The sequence below is a fragment of the Trachymyrmex septentrionalis genome, unplaced genomic scaffold (assembly GCF_001594115.1).
Source record: "Trachymyrmex septentrionalis isolate Tsep2-gDNA-1 unplaced genomic scaffold, Tsep1.0 scaffold39, whole genome shotgun sequence".
Taxonomy (NCBI): Eukaryota; Metazoa; Arthropoda; class Insecta; order Hymenoptera; family Formicidae; genus Trachymyrmex; species Trachymyrmex septentrionalis.
This window is the reverse complement of record NW_017305557.1, coordinates 291,189-314,885: the sequence shown is the minus strand read 5'-3', so window position 1 is coordinate 314,885 and position 23,697 is coordinate 291,189. Positions and strand designations below refer to the sequence as shown.

General features: G+C 36.2%; 1 protein-coding gene across 1 annotated transcript in view; it reads right to left on the bottom strand.

The window, feature by feature from the left end:
• The window catches only part of LOC108750944, a 297,617-nt gene that overhangs the window by 128,138 nt on the left and 145,782 nt on the right, over positions 1-23,697 (bottom strand). The gene's annotated exons all lie outside the window — the stretch shown is intronic.

Here is a 23,697-nt window from a genome sequence, read left to right as displayed (position 1 = left end):
ATTGTTAGAAAGTGGCTTAGAAAATTACAAAAGTTAAATAATAAAGAGCATACAGCCACGACTAAGGATGTAAACAAGTTATATATTATTTAAAACAAATTCACAACAAATAAGTAGACGTTTCGGTCAAGATTTGATCATCTTCAGTACAATATAAATGAATACGTTAAAACATGATAACTAAAAACACAAGTCAAACGATAAATGTAGTGATAGCTAATACAAAAAATTTTCTTACAATAAGGTAGCAATCGCAACAGATCATAGTAAATTAACAATTAGTTGTTCATCGCGCTATACAAGTAAAAAGAGTTTTGTTCCAATGTCATAATACTGTTAAAAAATCTTCAATAAAAACGACGAGCCCCACACGAAAAGACAAGCAAATACCAAGTTCTATTGTAAAACAAAAAAAAATTTTTAAATAAATTAAGTAACATTATATTAATGTAAAGACAATCAATTAAGCCATGTAATTCTGCATAGATTACAAGAGAATTTTTAAAAAATGAAACAACAGAACAAACTTACGCATATCTTAGGGTACGAAGACTCATCAGTACACCTGTGACACGTTTAGATAATAAATGAATTTAAACTCTAGAAAAAGACAAAAGCACCGAACGCTGGTCTATTTATATTAAGAAAAGGAAAAAAGAAGGGTAAGAAACAGGGAAAGGAAGGAGAAAAAATTAAGAGTGGGGCCAGAAACTATTGTATTTTTCAAGGAGAGGGAGATAAAGATCTGGAAATCATTCTGTATCGCTCTGTTTATATAAACCATTTTTTTGCATTTTTATATGAATCATCTCAGATACTAATCTTTTGTAATAAGAGCGTTCTGAATCCAATATTTTTGCATTATCCCAATTCATCACATAATCTGTATCAAATCTATGGTTTGAAATAACCGAGTAAGAGTTAGCTGGTTTTTTTAAATCATTCATGTGTTCTTTCAAACGAGTTTTTAGTTTCCTTTTAGTTTGACCGACGTACGAATAATCGCAGTCCTTACAGTTGATTTGGTATACCACATTCGAAAGTTTACCTTTTTTTATCTTATCTTTACCCGTTTTGATGAACCTATTCAAGTTGTTCATAGGTTTGTATACAAAATCAAATTGAAACTTATTTAGAGTTGAATTGAATTTTTCAGACGTTCTCTTTAAGTGAGGAATAGTGAAAAATTTTTTCTTTATAATGGAAATATCCGTGTTAGAGTTAACATTATGTTCTTTTATGGTATCGAAATTTTTTTTTCTTGATAACATTTTAATTCTGTTGTTTATTGTTGTAAATAAAAATTGCAACGGGTATCAGTTGCAAAGGAGAGTGATAATTAGAGAACTGATGTTGATGTAATGGAATTTGGGATGGGAAAGAAATAAAATTTTGTCCAATAACCCAATCACAACCCCTTTCTTGTGTATAGTAGGGTGATTGGAGAAAAAATTGAGGAATCTACTAGAAGTAGGCTTCTTATACAAGTCGAAAATAATTCTACCATTATCAATCAACAGTTTGACATCCAAAAAGTTGATACCTCTGTCATCGTCATAATCAACAGTAAATTTGATGCGCTCATGATACGAATTGAAAGAATCCAAAATGTTAGTAATAAGATTAATAGGAGCCGCAAGCACGATATCATCAACATAACGAAAATAAAAAGGTATGTGAGTGGTGAGAGTATTAAAAATGTCATTCTCCAAATCTTGAATTACTACGTCAGCTAAAATTGGTGAAAGAGGAGATCCCATGGGCAGATCAAAAATTTGTTCGTAAAATTCATTCATCATTAAACTTGAAGAAGGTGGAATCCAAAATGAAAGAAGTGGCTCTTTTAAACTCTTGAAAAGGGATAGAAGTATTCTTCCCAATCAAGTCCCACCTACCTAAAATACTCCTTAACGCCAAATCCTTCGGAATGTTTGAGTACATAGACGAAATGTCGAAAGAAATCATTCGATAATCCTCCCGCAAAGGTAGCCCATTAATTTTCTTAACCAAATCGAAACTGTTTTTTATGTAACTGAAATTTTTCTTATTATTAAGATTTTTGTCAATGATTTCTTTCAAAAAAACAGCCAGATTGTAAAGGGGACTATTGATGCAACTGACAATCATTCTTAGAGGGATACCCTCCTTATGTACTTTAGGCAGCCCATAAGATCTCGGTAAATCCCCATCCGAAATATATAATTTTTTGTATACAAATTGATCGATAAAGCCCTTAAATTTCCAGAATGTCAAAAGAGATCGTATTACTGTAGTCAATTTATTAGTAGGCTCTTTATTTATCAATCTGTAAGTGTTATTGTCCGAGAGTATATCATGCATTTTATCTATGTAGTCTTTAGTAGTTAAAATGGTTTGACGTGCTGTGTGACATTTGGATAATGAAGTTGTCATGATGAAGGATAATGCGACGATTTCGGTTTGTTCTACGCAATTCATTTATGACTTCTGGCAAACAAATTGTTGTATATCAATCAGTATTTACAGTCCTTCGATCCTCTAAAGCGGTTGTCACATGTCCGGTATAACCGAAAAAACAAGCAATCATTTGCTTGGCAGCATCGCGTGAACGAATAACCTTTGTTGGTTTCGGTTCATTTTGAAATACCCAAACAGTGGATTGGAATAACATTATATACAGCTTCTCCATGACGGAACCGAAAAATATTGGCTCTGAATTTTTATCTTCTAAAATCAATCAAATTTCCAATTTAAAGATCAGACCATTAGTAATTCCAGTATAGCACATCACATTAATGTCAGTCCCGACAAATTCGTCTTGAATTACAAATTTGATAATTTTAATAATGACTGGTTAGTTAATCTTAGTGACATAAATATTCCTAACAAAGCAAAATACATCTTACAGCTAGGACAACGTTTCAATCTACCTAACATTATCACGAATAAAGACAAAATGACTTTTGAATTTATAAAACACATAGAGAACAATATTATCAATTTAGATGATTGAACAAAAAATCTAATCATGAAAGACATCATACCGATTATCAATAGTATAAATATAGTTCGCCTAACAATACAATAGACTCTGTATTAAAACTTAGATTGAAAGAACTCAAGGTGTTTTGGACTAATCATCCAAATCTTTTAATTACTAGAGCGGACAAGGGCAACACTACTGTAATTTTAACTACTAAAGACTACATAGATAAAATGCATGATATACTCTCGGACAATAACACTTACAGATTGATAAATAAAGAGCCTACTAATAAATTGACTACAGTAATACGATCTCTTTTGACATTCTGGAAATTTAAGGGCTTTATCGATCAATTTGTATACAAAAAATTATATATTTCGGATGGGGATTTACCGAGATCTTATGGGCTGCCTAAAGTACATAAGGAGGGTATCCCTCTAAGAATGATTGTCAGTTGCATCAATAGTCCCCTTTACAATCTGGCTGTTTTTTTGAAAGAAATCATTGACAAAAATCTTAATAATAAGAAAAATTTCAGTTACATAAAAAACAGTTTCGATTTGGTTAAGAAAATTAATGGGCTACCTTTGCGGGAGGATTATCGAATGATTTCTTTCGACATTTCGTCTATGTACTCAAACATTCCGAAGGATTTGGCGTTAAGGAGTATTTTAGGTAGGTGGGACTTGATTGGGAAGAATACTTCTATCCCTTTTCAAGAGTTTAAAAGAGCCACTTCTTTCATTTTGGATTCCACCTTCTTCAAGTTTAATGATGAATGAATTTTACGAACAAATTTTTGATCTGCCCATGGGATCTCCTCTTTCACCAATTTTAGCTGACGTAGTAATTCAAGATTTGGAGAATGACATTTTTAATACTCTCACCACTCACATACCTTTTTATTTTCGTTATGTTGATGATATCGTGCTTGCGGCTCCTATTAATCTTATTACTAACATTTTGGATTCTTTCAATTCGTATCATGAGCGCATCAAATTTACTGTTGATTATGACGATGACAGAGGTATCAACTTTTTGGATGTCAAACTGTTGATTGATAATGGTAGAATTATTTTCGACTTGTATAAGAAGCCTACTTCTAGTAGATTCCTCAATTTTTTCTCCAATCACCCTACTATATACAAGAAGGGGGTTGTGATTGGATTATTGGACAAAATTCTATTTCTTTCCCATCCCAAATTCCATTATATCAACATCTGTTTCGGGTCGGGCGACGATTATCGATAAGATCGTAAACCCGTGAAAATGAAACGAAATAAATGCGGGTTCAGGATCGGGACGCCAACACGAGGTGCAACAATGGTCCACTAGTAATTTGGATGCAACACATTTTAATAGTTCACAATAATTTTGATACAGGCTCGATCGCTACGTTTTAGGTTCGCGACGGGATGGTGGGTATGCGCGTCACAAAACGTAAAAAGTCGAAAATTATTCGAAGATTCGACGGCTGTTGCGGGCAGAATATTTGCGCGTTGGTGTCTATTGTACAACTGCCGCACGCCCGGGCGGAAGTCCGCGTATCGCAAATGTGGCGGATATCGATACGCGCGCCGCGTATCAGTCTAGAGCTTTCTAGCGAAGTTAAATTACAAACAGTTAATGGAGTTACCGACGTAGCATCACTGCTGTTAGTTCGCATGGTAATACATATGCGAACAACATCAGTTCTCTAATTATCACTCTCCTTTGCAACGGATACCCGTTGCAATTTTTATTTACAACAATAAACAACAGAATTAAAATGTTATCAAGAAAAAAAAATTTCGATACCATAAAAGAACATAATGTTAACTCTAACACGGATATTTCCATTATAAAGAAAAAATTTTTCACTATTCCTCACTTAAAGAGAACGTCTGAAAAATTCAATTCAACTCTAAATAAGTTTCAATTTGATTTTGTATACAAACCTATGAACAACTTGAATAGGTTCATCAAAACGGGTAAAGATAAGATAAAAAAAGGTAAACTTTCGAATGTGGTATACCAAATCAACTGTAAGGACTGCGATTATTCGTACGTCGGTCAAACTAAAAGGAAACTAAAAACTCGTTTGAAAGAACACATGAATGATTTAAAAAAACCAGCTAACTCTTACTCGGTTATTTCAAACCATAGATTTGATACAGATTATGTGATGAATTGGGATAATGCAAAAATATTGGATTCAGAACGCTCTTATTACAAAAGATTAGTATCTGAGATGATTCATATAAAAATGCAAAAAAATGGTTTAAACAAACAGAGCGATACAGAACGAGACGAATTATTGTCATTACGGTAAATTGCATACTTGAGTAGACACTTGTAATCGTTCTTCTTGTCAATATCAAATATTTATATGTTTGTCGTTTTCTTACTATTAAAAGGAAGTAATTCTTATTTGTTCTCTTACCTTCCGATTCACTCCCGCTCCGAATAACCCACTCTTGTTATCCATACTGAGCAGTCGGTTGTCGTCCGTCGCATTAAAGAAATATTGAATATAATTAGTCGAGATTTAGAGGAGTAATAAAAAGCGGCACTCATGCCTGGCTCCCAATTAAGTCAAGAAAAAATTCGCGATAACTCAGTGAGTAGCTACCGAGTTAGAGTATCAGAGTAAAATCATTGGCTGTCGATTGCGGTCAGAAAAGCGGCGAAAGTTGTTCCGTCAGTCGAGACTACGGTCACAAATTTGACGCCCAACAAAGGCCAATGAGAAAAAGATCTATTAAATGATAGCGAAAACAGAAAGTAAGAGAAAGTTTGCTATATTTTCATTGTGTTGCATTCTATTTTTTGTGCTTTTTCATATATTTTTTTGATATATTTCTTGTATGTTAATCATTTTCTTTGAGCAGTGTATTGTGCGCGGAGCGATTTTGAAAAATTGATCGTCACAAGATTTGTCAAAGAAGGATCTTAAAATTTCGGTGCGTGTGAAATTAGGTTTCGAAGGTTTTCACTTGAAAGCGGACAATTGTGTTAATTATATTACGTTATTGTCTCGCGTTCGTTCTGTCTTTCGTCCTTGCCGATATTGTCGCGCGTGTTAGTATTCGTGTTTGCCGGCGCGATCTTCGCATTGTTAAGGGGTTTCTCTGTGCCTTTACAGTACATATTCACCTTCCCTACGTGTTGTTGTTTCTTGCTACCGAACAGCTATTTTAACTGATTGCCGACGAGATTATACAAGATCATCGTGTAACGTACAGGTCGTTTCAAATTTTACGACAAATAGGGCAAGGGGAAAATCAACAGCAGACGCGCCTATTTCGATTACTATTTGGAAATCAAGGTAATTTTTGTATTTGCTTCGAGACTGATTTTGCTATTTTTGTGCGGCATCGCAAACTATCAGCCGTTATTGACATGTCGGAAGGACCGTCGCGGTTCTTGTGGATATTTCAACTGTCAGCAGATGGCTTGAAAAAAGCTCTCAAACAGCAGAAATTGGATGCCGAGAATACGCCCACGTTATACAGTTGCTTCGGTATGAGCTAGTACTAGCGTCCAGGGATCGCAACGGTTTGACATTTCAAGAGCGCAGGACCTTGCAGCGTCGCATTTACGCTCCGACAGCCCTACTTTGCGGAGGGTGGCGCCCCGTGCGCGTCGTGATGAAAGGCGAAAATGTCGTGCTCCTTCGCCCCCGCCCTGTCTGCGGGATGAGGGGAACGTAACCGCGTACCCGCTTAGTGTGCGAGATACACGAGGCGCTCCATAAATGAAACGTAACATTCTCGGGAGGACGCGGAAGCACGCGGAAGGAGGACTTCTTGATGTAAGTGAATGAGTGTCTTGCTTTATTTCCGGTAGCAGACGAAGATCTTCTTAGATGTCTGCTGTTTCTGATGGGTTCAGCCTTGTACTGATATCGCACAAAGGGCGAGCAATGGCAGACGAGTTTGTAGTGTCCTGGCATGCGTTTCGCTGACTCAAATTTTCAGATCGCACTTCGAGAGAAGAATTGGTATATTGGATCTGCTCGGTACGTATATCTCAACGCTCGACTTGAGCCAGGCGTACTTTCAAATATCCCTGGTCGAGGAGAGTCGAGAGATTAACGCTTTTAATGTGCCAGGTAAAGGTTTATATCTACTTTATGTACGGGCTGATGGGAGCGCCCACAACGCTTATTGGAAGTTAATGGGTCCAGAGATGGAACCGTACGCGTTTTCGTATTTAGATGATATAGTGATTGTAACGCTGACCTTTAAAGAACATCTCGAATGGCTCGAGCGTGTTTTAAATAAAATTATGAGGGCAGATCTGATTATCAATTCCGACAAGTGCGAATTCTGTCGTTCGCAGATACGGTCTCTAGGATTCGTTGCGACAAGGCAGCCTAACAGTCGACCCTGAAAAAGTGCAGCCAATCCTTGAGAATCCCGCGCCGTGTAATCTTAAACAATTATGTTGATTCCTTGATATGTCAGCCTGGTACCGCAATTTGTAACGACTGGCGAGCCATTCACGAGACTATTGAAAAAGAATCAAGGTTTAGGAGTGAGGTGACGAACCACATCAGGCCTTCGAAGAGATTCGCGCGTGCTCGGCTCCGATCTTAATGCCCGGATTTTAACGTTCCATTCGTATTACATACCGATGCTAGTTCCGTCGGTCTCGGCGCTGTTTTGATACAAAATATCAATGATGTTGAAAATATTATCACGTTTGCGAGTTGCGCCTTATCGGATGCCGAGAGAGAAGAAATATTCCGTCACGAAACAAGAATGTTTGGCTGTCGTGTGGGCGATACAAAAATTCCAACCATACCTGAAGGGCTGCCGATTCACTGTGTTTACAGACCATAGTAGTTTGCATTGGCTTCACAATTTGAGAAATTTTACCGGTAGATTGACGAGGTGGACCCTCGAGCTTTTAGAGTATGATTATAAGATCTTGCATCGAAAGGAGGTCCTGCACCATGCGCCAGACGCGTTAAGGTCCTTTGAGGGTGACGCCAAGATTCAATTAAAGACTGTCTAGGCGTTTTTAGCCACCGAGGAGGAAGCACTAATTTTTGAAGACATTTGTAGTATCGCCGTCGCCTTCGCGAGGTTTCCGAGAGAGAAAAACCTAACGCTTTCTCCGAATAGTGGACAACCAGTTGTATCATTTAAAACCTTGCGCCGTGACGTCTGCAGTCGTAGATGATCTAGATTATTGAAAGCTAGTATTATCGCGCGAATTGAGAAGGGAGACTCTACGCAAAACGCATAACGGCCCGCAATCCGGACATTTAGATATTGAAGACACACTATCGCTTGACAGTCGCATATTACTGACCTAACATGTTCCGAAATATTGCGGATTATATCAGAAAATGTGGTACGTGTCAGCGTACGAAAGTGGAGCAGGCGGTTCCTGCGGGATTAATGGGGCACCGAGTTGCCCCATTAAGACTTCGTGGATAGTGGTTGCCGCAAATGGTGAGATGGCACCGTTGTCACAAAGTAAGACCGGATTCGCGTATATCTTGGTAATCCAGGATTTATTTACTAAATGGGTTGAGTGTCATGCGTTACGAGCCGCAAACGAAAAAAGTATTAAAGAAGCACTCAAAGACTTGATTCTCTCGCGGTGGGGCACACCTAGATTTCTTTTAACTGATAACGATACGGAATTCGTGAATAAAACCCTGCAAGCTTTCGCGCAAGAAAACGATATCGTACATACTGCAATACTGTCATACCATCCTCAAACTAATCCGGTACAGAGAGTCAATAGGACACTGAAAACCATGATAATTTTCTTTCTAAACCGCGAGTGGGATGCGCACTTACATAACTTTCGCCTCGCTTACAATACCGCTTACCATTCGTCCCTCGGCACGTCCTCCGCACTTTTAAATTTGAGCCGCGAGCTAGAACTTGCTCATTCGTTGCGCCGTTGCAATTCCACTATCGTGGTTAAATCTCATGACGCGCGCGAGTAGTCGAACTGCATGGAAGCGTTACAGTCTTTGCATAATTGGGTTGTCGAAAATTTAAAGCAGGCATATCAGAAGCAGGTCGTCTATTATAATTTGCGAAGACGCGATCGGAGTTTTGAGATAGAAGCCCTAGTGCTGCGACACAAATTGTCGTCGGCGGCTCAAAATGTTGCCGCGAAATTGTCACCGAGATTTCAGGGACCTTTCAAAGTGCATCGTGTTTTGTCACCGATCGTATATGAGCTCGCTAACCTTGATGACACAGCTGTAGGAAAAATTTATATTAAACATTTCAAATCTTATTATGCCTCTGATTAAATCCTTCTTAAATCCAGATCCTAATTAGGAATTGAAGAAGTTACCGAGTACTCCCTCCCCCCCCTCCCTACTGAAAAAAAAGAGCTCCTGAGGGCCTTCGAGCGATACCGGGAGGCTTTCGACTATCTACAAGGGAGATATCCCGATTTCTAGCGAGGTGGAGGTTAGGGAGATCCTCTACCACTCTCGTTGGACTCCGTTTTCGACTCGGAACCTGTATATAAAACACCTATATAATAAAAGAGATTTTAGCTTGAGTATGTGAACTTATAACCTTCCACTCTCTCTCTTTCTCTATTTCTTCGTTTGGGCACCGGAGAAGTAAGCGAGCTTGTCACTATAGAGGAGGGAGGAAGGGGGGAACACTATGCAAGGCTCTTAGCCTTGTATGGCTTCTCTAAAAGGATAAGAATAGCAAGAGTTGAGTGGGAGCTAGCAGCGGTAGTAGCATGAAGGCAGTGATGATATATAGACCGCTTTTCTAGCGCATGCGCGTCAGTAGAGTCACGTGAATCAACAATGTTTCGGGCGTGTATGTTATTGGCGCGAAAGCCTAGTTTTGGCGGATTCAACAGAGGCAGGAGGTTAGATAAGTCTTAGGTAAGTATAAATTCATTTATTTATTATTAATATTTATATAATAGGTCCTAATATTGCCAAAGGAGCTATTAAAAAACGCAAAAGTAGATTTTTTCAAACTTCATGGCTAAATAAAGATATTTTTAAAGGATGGCATATGATAATGTATCTGTAATGACTAGACACAATAATTCTTTTATAAGTGCGATACTAATTTTATCATTTAAAATTAGTATCGCACTTAATAACGTTAAATTGCATTTGCCATTCATCTGCACTTATAGCCAATAAGGCTTGTGATAAATTACTTCCTTTATGCGAAAATTTAATTAGAGGAATTGCCACTTATATTTCGGTTAGTGCAAAGAAATGTGCAATTTTGACGGAATTTCAAAATTTTTTTGAAGTAGAAAGAACAAAAATATTAAAATCGTCAAATCCTAGGTGGCTTAGTTTTCAAAAATTGTTCGATAACTTCTCGATAACTGGGAAATTTTAAAAAATTTTTTTATTTTAGCAATAGCAAAAGATAAATTAAAATCTGCAAAGAAAAGAGAGAGAAATTATTTTAGATTATTTAAATGATAATTCAATTAGAACACATATGCTATTTTTAAAATATTCACTTAATTTTTTAAATAATTTTAATGTTCTGTTTCAATCACGTAATATTTTAATTCATAAATTATTCGAAGCAAACAGTTAATACGTCAATTTGTTATAAATTATATAAATTTTTATGCTTTAAAGAATATTTCTATTTTAAATATTAATGATAAAGAAAATATACAGAATTTAGAAAATACATGTGGGAATGTGAAAACTTATTATACTAAAAACTTTATCTTTCGAATGCGCGCAGCAAATTAAATTGTTTAAATTTTTATATTATAGCAGTTGAAGAAATGTTAAAACCTTTGCCTTACAAAGATCCTTTTTTTTTAATCATTAGCTTTTTTAGATCTAAAAATTACTTTGTATGATGAAAATAAATTAAAAATTAAAGACTTCACTTGCATTGATACATGTATAAATCATATTGATGTAACAAAATAGCTTTTGAATAGAGAATTTTGTCATCAGTATTTAATGAAGAACAAAAAAGAATTAGTTTTTCTCGAGATAGACGTAATGTGGAAAAATATAACAGAGTTTAAAAATTTTGATGAGGTAAAGATGTTTCCAAATGTAGAATCTTTAGTTGAAGTAATTTTCTCTTCACCTCACTTAAATGCTGAGGCCGAAAGAATATTTTCTATTGTAACAGACGTAAAAAATAAAAAACAGAATCAACTATCTAATGATACTGTTTCCGTACTTTGTATAGTTTGGTCCTGCTTTCAAGATGAAAATATTAATTGCATAAACTTTGAAATAGATTCGAGACATTTGGAACTGCATAATGCGCAAAATTTATATAAAAATGAAAAACAATCTGTTGATAATGCTTAATTTCTTTACACTTTTATTTTTTAATTGTATAATGCTTAATTTTTTGCGCTGTTATTAATCGCATGATGTTTAATTTATTTACTCTTTTTTTACTAATTGCATGAAATTTTAAATTAAATCATCTAGCCTAATTTTTTTACGCATGCTACGTATGTTATTAATTGAATTATTACAATTTCAGGATTATTAATCGCTGTTTTATTTTTTATAGTTTATCTAAATGTTCATATTAGTATTAAAGTTTGTTACTTTATTTGTGATAACCAAAGATAAACTAAGTTTTTTAATTTTATTTTTATATGAACTAAGATATTTACTTTCACACAGTTTTGTATTTTTGTTATACTGGTAAGGTTTTTGGCAGTTTTCCTTGTGTGCAACAAATGTTGGTATTCTATTTTATATTTCTGTCAAATAAAAAAATTTATTTTAACATATTGTGTTCAAAATGTTATTTTTACCTTTACTTTTTTTCAGATTATTTTCAAATTATTTTTAGAGCAAAATTTATATTAAATATAAATACATACATATAGTATGTACACATAAATACAACATTATATTTTGTATATGTATCTTATATTCTTTCAATTTTCTAAAATATTTAGGAAACGTGTTACCCTTTTCAGTCACAGTGAACCATATGTATAAGGGACACCTTTTCAACCTTCTTTTTTTTTACCATATCTTTTGTTTTCAGAATAAACTAAGAAGGTTTTTTGCATTTTCAGATAAAATAAGATTCAAACTTACTTCAAAAAGCAGGAAACATGTTTCATGATTATCTAATAATTTTTATTTGTTATAAACAAATTTATACTAAAAAATACATGTTTTTCCAAATTTAATTCATTTTTGATAGATTTTGACAATAAACATGTATTGTAAATCATCGTTTCCAATGTTTTTGATGTCGCTGAATTCAAATCCGCCATCAGATTTTTTAAATTCAAAATAGCGGATCTAATATGGCGGCTAAAACTACAAAAAAAGTGATTATTTTTACAATCGGTCAATTACTATTGCATTGAATCAGTAATTTTTAACATTATATATTATTGTTGTTAATATATTAGGTATGGGAATAAGTTTATAGAAGTTAAGTTTAATTTGGGAATAAGTTTAAAAATTATTAAATTTTTGATACGCTATCTTGAATTCACCATCTTGAATTTGACTTTTTTTGTAATTCGACCCCGGATTCAGATTCAGCGGCCTTAAAAACCCAAGAAACCACCCATCTTGTAATGATTGTTATGTCCCCTGAATTGCGTGACTGAAAAGGTTAAGGGCGATGCTAACACATCTTTCAGCCTACTTTAGATACATTACTGAATTCGTATGGGACGCGCATGCGTCAGAAAAGCGGCCCGAATACTATCACTGCGGCCGAACAAAAATTTGGTGCAACGAGTATTGTGCATTTTGGTGGAGGGGAGGGAGGGGAGGGAAACTTGGTTTGTCCCGAGGGCAAACTGTTTGAGGAAACTTTTTTGTGTATTTTGCTTTTGTTTCCTTTTAATGATTTTTTTGGTGAGTTTCATTTCGTTCCTCGGGGGACCGGATTTGGCTGAAATTTGAGGAAAAGGGGAGGACGGGCAGGACGGTTCTGTCCTCCCCTCTGCCGAAACCCGCGAGGAAGTTGGAGACTGTTGCTTCCTGTGTATCGGTGTCCGAACGCGACCACCAAAAGAAAGAGACAAAGTCTGCTAAGGGGGGAAACTTCGACCCGTCTCTCCGATCATTTGAAAATAAATAGTTGGAGAAAAGCGGTTAAGAGACTTCCTCGGTCCTTTCTGGGGAAGGGAGAATTGTGACGTGACGTTTTTCGTCCGTTACTGTGTCGCGAATTAGCCTAGTGGATTCTGAGTACTCCCGACTCGTGAGGGCAAGCAATAAATATGCGGACGCTATCGTTTATGCGCCATCTTAAATTTACTTTAATTTATTTTTTAAACTGAATTTTTTTTCCTTATCTTTCTGCGAGAATTGTTGCCGGAATCGGTAGCTGTGTGCATTAATTATGTCGAAGCTATCTCACTCAGTTGCCAGCAAGGAAGAGGACGCCAAAGAGGACCACCGAACAGGCTCCGGATTACGCCCCAATGGTGAGACCGCGCAGGTTGTATCACTCTCTTTAACTTGCTGCCTGCACTTATTATTTGCCCCTTCTAGTGCCGCTCTTGTTTTACAGAAAAAACGGAGGATGCCGAGACAATGAGGTAGCTTTTCAAGAGAACAACCAGCTAGAACGTCCATCGAGAAAACGACAACGGACTCAGGCTCGAACCAAAAGAACGGCTTATAGCAGGAAAAGCTCCGTGCGAGACAAGAGAAAAGTCCCGGGCGAAATTCAGATTCCGCGCCAAGTCGCGGAAAGCTACGTCGCTGCCATGGGCCCACGCGATTCGCGAGGTCGCGCGGCGCTCGCTATCGGTCAATCAGGCGCCGGAAGGCCTTACTCTCGATAAGCAGTGCGACCTGTGCATCCTCCATCGGGGCTTGCCGAAATTACTTGCGTTGTGGCACGAACCGGAGATAGATTGTGAGAAGGACGCACGATCCACGACGAAGCGAGCATCAGCGAGTAACATTATCGATCCTCAGAGTGAGCCGAGCCGAAGAAAACTAACGGAAAAGCCGAGCGGAAAAAATTACCGGTGAGACAAGCGTAGAAATTCTATTCTATTTTCTCTAAAGCCACCGATCCCTGACAACGTGATCTCGAGCGAATATTTGAGCCGAAAAGCTGAGGCCCGTACAGGGAACTACCGCAAGTAATTAAGCGTCTAATGATCGCTTACCGATTACTCAAATCACATAGATTACTGTATTCCGTTCGCGTAAATCTTACCGCCCTCTCACAGCAAAGTCGCCGCGTCTCGTTAGTGTGATTATATGTTAACTCGCCATCTTTCATTGTACGCCGCCGTTTGAGTTGCACTTCGATTAGAGTAGAGAAAATCATTGTACGACGTCTGGCGGAAAGCTGTGATTGTTACTGTAAACCTTGATCGATTAGTGAATTTGGGATAACTCTCGCGATAATCACCTGTTCTTTGTGTAACGTCGTCCGATTTTTCCCTCTATATTCTACCTTGTTAATGGTTTTAGGAACGCCGGCTTGAACCCGCGCATTTTTAATCTCTATAACTACTTTTATGACTATTTTATTATTGATATTTTATCATTATTGTATTATTTTAATATAAGTACATAATTGCGAATATGCCCAACGACATATAAATATTTTATTAGTTTTAAATTACTAAGTCTCTTTCATTATATTTTAATTTTGTTACTTACCTTTTATAATTATTATTCTATTATTTTCATTTTCATATTGTTAAATATAAAATATAATTAATATTAAGAAAATCCATGTATCACACTGTGCGAACATCAAGTACCATTACGCCTCAAGAGGAGCTACCGATCGATGCTGGAAGTAAACAGAACCGCATACCATGATTATCTATCCAAAATATTGAGTCTAACGAAAGGACCGAGGCATACAAAGAAGACGATCAACAACGCCCTGGCAGTTGCTAACTGACTCCCGTGCTGATCGCACGTTTTTATTCTATCGCGTAATCTAAATTTCATTCGCGTATATTCATCGAGTACATTTCAAGTTTCACTGCGTTTCATCTTTTAATAATATATTCACTGCATTCACTGAGTTTTATTCCAAATATATTCACTGCGTTCACTGAGTTTTATTCTAAATATATTCACTGCGTCCACTGAGTTTTATTCCAAATATATTCACTGCGTCCACTGAGTTCACTGCGTTCACTGAGTTCACTGCGTTCACCGACACTGAACCACTGAACTCAGTGTTATATGGTTTCGTCATTTTTTTTTATGAGTGAAAACCATTTCATCTCGATCAGTTGCCGCGCTCCGCGCGTCCCCTGGTAAAGTCTGTGCAGCAGATTGACCGGAAAACAAAGCGGAGCATTGTAAGTTCTAATCCAGGACGTTACATTTGTATAATTTTGTGCTGCACGACTCGATAACTTCCGCTTATAATGAGCTCATATTCTCGCGGATTATTGTCACTACGGTAAATTGTATACTTGAGATGCTTGTAATCGTTCTTCTTGCCAATATAAAATATATGTTTGTCATTTTCTTACTATTAAAAGAAAGTAGCTCTTATTTGTTCTCTCGCCTTCCGATTCACTTTCGCTCCGAATAACCTACTCCCGCTTTCCATGCGGGGCTGAGCAGTTGTCGTCCGTCGTATTAAAGAAATATTAAGCATAATTAATCGAGATTTAGAAGAGTAATAAAGAGCGGCACACTCACTCGTGCCTAATTCCCTATTTAAGTCAAGAAAAATTTCATGATAACTCAGTGAATAGCTACCGACTCAGTAGAGTATTAGAGTAAAATCATTGGCTATCGAATTGCATGCGTGCGTGCGGGCGTGCGGGCGTGCGGGCGTGCGTGCGTGCGTGCGTGCATTATTAACTTTAGTATATTTCGAGGACATTTTTTGTCACATATTGTACATTTTGAGGACATTTCATATTTTTGGAAATAGTTATTATTTTTTGTATATATGGTACATTTTGAGAATTGTCCTCAAAATTATAGTTTTATGGATGGTAACATTTGAGAACATAAATTCCATTGAACGAATGTCCTTAAAACAAACCAAATATATTTAAATACAGTTTTGCATTTGGTATATTTTAAAGACACAAAAAGTTAAACTTATCACATCAAAAATAATTAATAATGGTACATATGTATATACTGCATAAAAACTAACAAAGTTATTTTATTATATTAATTTAATTTATTATCCTTTAATTTATGTCCTTAGAATATACTAATCGCGTTTTTTTTTAAATTTAATTTTCAATATTCTCACATTATTAATAGAATTAAAAAAAATTATTAAATAATAATTATAAAAATCTATGGAATAATTAAATATATCGTGTTATATTGTAAATTATATTTGCAATTTATTTGTGGTATTTCAAAATAAATAGAGCACATATTTTACATCTTCATTTATATTAATTTAAATATTAATAATACAAGAGCAAATAAACATATAACACTCGTTGGCATCATTTTGTATTTAAATGTGACGAAATTGTTTTTAATAGATTTTGAAGCGTTGATTGCAAATGTAATTATAAAATTGTATTACTTCAAATTTTTGAGATATTCTAACCTAAATATGAAAGAAATTATGTACTTGACTATTTTCAATGATTTACAAAATGTTTAACAATTTTTCTTTTTAGATAGATGTCACATTAAAATGTTATTTTTACCTGTGGCGGTTCCGTATACCGTGCAAGACCGCCACCCGCATGGCAACGCGACACACGCGGATACCGCAGCTCAGCTCCCAGGGAGCTGGCCTAACACAAGCCCGCGCTCAAGATCCGTCCGGCGGGAGATATAAGGCTCACCGGAGGGAAAGCACGCTCACTACCCGAGCACGTGCTTAACCAAGGCTACTAAGCTCGAACGCACCTCGAAGCTATCGAAGAGCCATTCAGCAACCGAACAGCAGAGACGCACCTAAGTAGCAACCGGACATCGGAGGTTCCACCCAGCAACAGCAGCTGGACAACGGGGGCACCGTCCAGCTGCAGAAGCAGCGACCAGATAGCAGCAGAGCAGCGCGGCCTCGCAAGAAAGTGGCAGCAGCCAGCAGGCAGAAGCGGAAGCAACTCGCACCAAATATTCCACGCTCACCGTCATTGGCAAGACTCATCCCGCTTGCCGTCTCATCACTGTCCGTAACGCCACGACATAACGGCCCTTTTCAGGACCACACAAAGTACCACGACAGCTCTCTTCAGGGTTAACACAATTGTATATAGCTGATGTAAATACACTAACTGTAAATAATTATATCTTTGCCTCATCTCTCGACGGAACCCTTCTTTGTGACGACTCGTACGCAACCGGCGAAGTCGAAGGCGACAGCCAGCCGTGACCCGTTGCGCACACAACCTAAATCACCACAATTTACCCTTTTGAATGCATATTCAATTGATATCAGACTTTATTGCTGAAATAGAGTAAATAGACATTAAAAAATTATAAAATCAACTAACGGATTCCTCAAAATTCAACATTTAATTAAAAAGTATAAAAGCTTTAAAGATCAGCGCGGAAGATAATAAGCAAACATATTATTTTAAAAAGAACTTTAATTCTGCTCTTATAATTAAACTGTCTAACAAATAAACGTACGTTTCGGTTCAAATTCGTCCTCATTAGAAATAATATAAAACATATACAAAAAAAATATAATTCAATAATTGTAAATTATTAGGTAATTCGAACCGCGTTGAATGTTATTTGCGAAACTTTATCAATTATAACAATAATTTATTAATATTAATACGTAATAAAATCTCAGTTTTCAATAGTTTCTTAAAATCGTTTAGTAAACCTACTGTATATGCTCCATAACAATTTCTGACAAATTTGATGAATTCCAGTATGTATGTAGGACGCAATTTGAATCCCATGTAAACTATAATATCATAATAATGCTTTTAACAATATTGTAATATTTCAATAATTGTGAATTATCGGGCTTTTTGAGCTTCGCTGGATGTTATTTGCGAAACTTTATTAATTATAACAATAATTTATTATAATACATACGTAATAAAATCTCAGTTTTAATTTAATTTAATTTAATTTAATTTAATTTAGTTTACTGCATAGCTATATGAAAAAGACTACATGTTAACAGATTAATACACATAAAATATGATACAATAGACTATAGTTAACATAAACATAAATATAGTATAATAGACAATAGTAGCTTGCAAATGGTTAGGCGTCAGCAAAATTTCTGTTACAATGCCTACCAGTAACAAAACCAGAATAAGACAACAATGCAATAAGAGGTAAACTAATAGCTGAAATCATACACATACACATACACACATTCACACACATACACTCACTCACATACACACACGCGCATACACCCGCAAACACCAATTACATCAGTTTCGTTTAAATACTATGAGTGACGCGATGACACGCGAAGCAACAGAACGAAAGGAGGATAGAGAGGGAGAGGTTTTTATTGAATCAGGAAGGAAATTAAAATATTTGACAGAGGTGTAGGAGAAAGCGGCACGAAACTTAGTGGACTGATATATAGGGAAGAATAAGTAATCTTGGTATCTGGACAAGAGGGTTAAAAGAGGAATAATGTTCAGAGTTCAACTGAAGGAGACGTCGCGTTTTCAATACTTTTTTAAAATCATTTAATAAACCTACTGTTTTAGTATACGTTCTGTAACAATTTCTAACAAATTTAAAGAACTCCGATATATAAGTAGGACGCATATTGAAGCCCACGTAAATTAAATTATAATACTAATAAAGCTCTTAGGAATATTAATTTAATAATTGTGAATTATCAGGCTATTTGAACCGCGCTGGTTATTTGCGAAAATTATCAATTATAACAATAATTTATTAATATTATTACATACGTAATAAAATCTCAGTTTTCAATAGTTTCTTAAAATCGTTTACATATATACCGGATTGTATATTTTTTCAAATTGGTTAGAAATTATTACGGAGCGTATAAAGTACGTTTACTCCACAATTTTAAGAAACTATTAAAACTGATATTTCATTACATATGTATTAATATTAATAAATTATTGTTATAATTGATAAAGTTTCGCAAATAACATCCAGCGTGGCTCGAATAACTTGATAATTCACAATTATTGAATTAATATTCCTAAAAGCTTTATTAGTATTATAGTTTAATTTACATGGACTTCAATATGCGTCTTATATACGTATATACCAGAGTTCTTCAAATTTATTAGAAATTGTTACGGAGCGTATACGGTGAGTTTACTAAACGATTTTGAGAAACTATTAAAAACTGAGATTTTATTACGTATGTATTAATATTAATAAATTATTATTATAATTGATAAAGTTTCGCAAATAACATCCAGCGAATAGCCTAATAATTTATAATTAATATTTTTAAGAACCTTATTAGTATTTTAGTTTAAAAAAATGTTAATTTACATTAATCGTTATCGCTGTATTTTCTTTAGGTTCATATCCATCTTGATATAATATAATGTAAGTGGAACAAAGATATTTGACCCATCCATGGTACGAGTACATTTAAAACTGTAACGAAAGTCTAAATTAACTGAGATAAAACTCGTAGTTAATAAATAATCTGAGTACTGCAAAGTCACAGCTTGTTTATGATTAGTATATAAGTCTTGTAAAGGTTTTCTATTCATTTGTAGAATAAGGCTGTTTATCTATCTTTTGATGCTAAGCATTTATTTCAGAAATTAAACATTTGTTATTTGAGGGGCTTATTATTATAATATTTCAGATTGATTGCGTTGAAAGTCCGACAACCATATCGGCACGCAATTACAATATTATTTCTGAAATTAATTCATTTAAATGAATGTATATAATAGTTCAACATCTTAACATTCAGACTGTCGATTTAAAGTAATGTATTTAACATAAACGGTCTTGTTTCCAATCTTATTGGTTTTATATATATAGTATATTATACGAGGGGGGGACCCAAAAAAAACGGGAATTTCGTCATAACTTCTTTATTTCTCAATATTTTAACACCAAATTTTAATCACCTTCAAAGTATTCGCCATTGACCACAACGCACTTCTCCAAACGATTCTTCCATTGTTCAAAACAGTTTTTAAATTCACTCATCGGGATGTCCTTTAAGCCTTCCAGCGATTTTTGTTTCACCTCCTCCACAGTGGCAAAACGCTTTCCTTTCATATTCCTTTTGAATTTGGGGAACAAAAAGAAGTCACAGGGGGCTAGATCAAGTGAGTATGGGGGGTGGACAATTGGTGTCATGGCGTTTTTGGTCAAAAATTGCTTCACAAAATTTCACAGCCGCGCGTTGTTCTCGACAATCTGCCATTACGTTTTCGCCGAAATGTAAAAAGTTGTTTTACTAAAAAAAATCTCACAGGCGAACCGATGCACTCACAGCGACACAACTTCGCACACTGACGCAGGTGGCGTGACACTAACGGACATGTGGTCAAACAATAGGTTCCCCCACTCTCCCTCCCCACCACAGCGTAATTCCCGGAACTTATGGGTCCCCCCTCGTATAATAAAATATTAGTAAAAAATTGTAGTTATATTATGTAATAAATTATATTAATAAATAATTACAATAATATACTGGTAGTATATATATTTGTAATTATTTATTACTGATTTCAAGTAATCTAGTAGTACTTAATATTTCTGAAGTACACCGCAAAAATAACACTGCCAATATTCGCAATAATTTATCACTGAATATTTTTCAGTGCTTTCAGTACTACATTACAAATATTTTTTAGTACTTCTAGTATTACTTTTCTTTAAGGGTTGCAAATTAGGAATACCAGATACTATAATAAAATCACAAAAAACAACAGAGCAATTAGATGCATATTTACCAGATATAATATTTTGTTACGTCCGGCGGACTCACGCGACTCTTTTCTTTCATAAAGATCTCGAATTCCTCGAAGCTCTAAAATTTTATATTCTATCCTTTTTATTTTTCATCTTAAAAACTAAGAATCCGTTATCTCCTCATGAATGTCGCTCCGAGATAAAAATCAATGATTAACGCCAAGATTAACAATCAAGTCGCGAACGATTTTCGCGAATTCGTAATTATAAAATTTAAGAAACGGCACGCGACGTTCAGGGGTAGATTCTGGGTGGTCCCGTGGCGACGATGCGTCCGCGACATTTCGGCGCCCGAAACGTACGTTTCCCCATAAATCTTAGGGTCATAAAATTTTGGAGTTTCACTTTCCCACTCTATCGATTCCTGTCAACATCTTTCCTCCCCCAAAAACTTGACCAATCTAAGAGCGAAAGAAAATCCTACTCCCAGCTAACGAAACCTATTCCACCAATCCAAATTTGAGTAATCTGCGGCGATTAGTATAAAAATCGCGATTCCGCAACCCCCGAGTCAGTTTACCGTCAGTTTTTGACATAGACACCAGTCAGTTCACAGTTCACAGTCAGTTGATATAGACACCCAGTTCACAGTCAGTTGATATAGACAGCCAGTTTACAGTCAGTGAGATACCAGATTTTTCTTTAAGTTCTGGACTTGTACTTGTCGAGCGATAAGTCGCGATACTCAAAGTTCCCGATAGAATCAGTGAGTTGGTCGCGATACTCGAAGTTCCCGATAGAGTCAGTGGGATCAAGTGTATTATCGCGATTCAAGCTAATTCAAAAGCCTGTTTCCTAATCGAAGAAGTCCGTTGAAGCTAACAGTAACATCTGACGCCACCTTGTCCGCGGTTGGGCCATCTTACATCATCAGTAAGTCAAAATTATTTAATATCGGTTGGTCCCCTCCCCCCGTCTTTCCCTGTTGCTTTTTGGGACCCATTAAAAACTATAAAAATTTTAGTGCGTTCACGCCGTCCATTCGCCCCTCGTCGCCGCCGCCTGACGAGAACCGCCCGCCGATCGCGTAGATTCGCCGCCCGCGCCCGGACTTTTCACCTAGCGCAACAGACAGTATCGGAACCGATTCAACCGATTCCCCTTATCCAATTCCCCATAGACACCCTATCTCCCCCCCTCGAGATCTCCTATTCCCCGATTTCCAACCCATCCCCTATTCCTACAGTTAATATCCCCCCGCATCCACCATCACCCCCTCAGGTCGATACCACCCCTTCGACCCTACACCACGGGTATTCTCCCGCTGCTCCCTTCCCCCATCTTTTCCACGAGGCCCAGGAACTCTTAGAGTTCATGGAGCACTCCTCCCCCTCCAACCAAGATTTGGTCGTCGTAAGGATTCCAGGATCCGACGGCCTTTTCTCGGTCCCAGTGGCGTCCCTCGTCCCACTCGATCTGTTTTCTCTCAACCCATATGATCCTGTCCTGTACTAACAGCACCCCTCCCCTCATTTTTTTTCTCCCTTCCATTCTCCTATCACACACACACACACACACACACACACACACACACTCTCGAATACATTTAATTATTGTAATAAAAAGAAAACGAAAATTGTAATTACCCGATAAAATTATATTTATATTTTTTTTCTTTTTTTTCTGTGTAATTAAAATATGTATAACTTTATTTTTTTCTTAATTATATTATTATAAAATTTACTTCCCGGTAATTCATTTAAACTAAATGACCCCTCCTCGTATTCTTAAGCTCGCCCGAGATTGCACTTAGCCTTCTCCCCGGTCACTCGGATTAAGTTCCATGACCGAAAGCCAAGGCATACGGCCGTACTGGCACAGCTGGCGTTAAAGTGCGCCCCTCTCGGCACACTGACCCAGTTTGGGCCCTTTTTCAAAGTACGTCCGACTCGTGTGTCCGTTTAGCGGAGCACGAGCAGAGGTTTCCGCTTCGTCCTCCGTTCGACCCCCGGCTCGTTAGGAGCCTCAGGACGAAGCGAAGCGCCTCCCGATTTGCGTCGGTCCTCCCCCACGGCTCCCTTGCGGTCCGGAGCCCGGACGCGACCAAATCGGTCTAACAATTCGGTTCCTCGTTACGTTCACCCCCTCAACTCCGCATGCGCGCGGAGTTTGGACGTAACAATTTCCTCGTTATATAATTTAGAAGGTAACACCAAAGCAGAATAACAATGAAAATAAAGAATATTGTACAAAAACTTTCAGAACTAATAAATTTAGAAGAAAAACTTAAATAAACTTAAAATAAAACAAGAGATGATTTTGAAAAAGACAAAAACCTATTCTTTCAATCAAAACATCTTATTTATCCAATGGCAATAAGCGGATTTACTATATTAATAGCGATGATTAACCTGCAGGATACAAAAGTCAGAATTCTGTTAACCAGAAAAATTTTCTTTGTTTTTAATGATATGTATTTTATTGTGGAGAATAACAGTATATAGAATTTTGAAAAAAAAAGAAATAGAAGGCCACGTAAACCATGGGCCATATCTTGGCGTACAATGATGCACAAGAGAAGATGACAGCATCTTAAATTCAATCAGTGAAAGCCATCCGTTATAATTTCCCAGATAGTCATGAGTGTCTAACAATAAGTAAAATTGTGTAAATCTGTGATTGCTCATGATTCTGGTAACTTGCTGTAAATTTGTTTTTAATGAATGTTTGTCTTGCCGTTTTAATATTGAATATTGTATATATTATATTTATAGTATAAATACATAATTAATAAATGCATAATAATACATAATACATCATTTATTTATGTATTTATAATTAATTTATATTATGTATTTGTATAGTATTTTTATATATAAAATATTTTACAATATGATTGGAAATAAGACCGTCTATATAAATATTAAAACTTTAAATACAAAGCGCCTTCCCGGTCCGAGTGTTAAGATGTTGAACTACT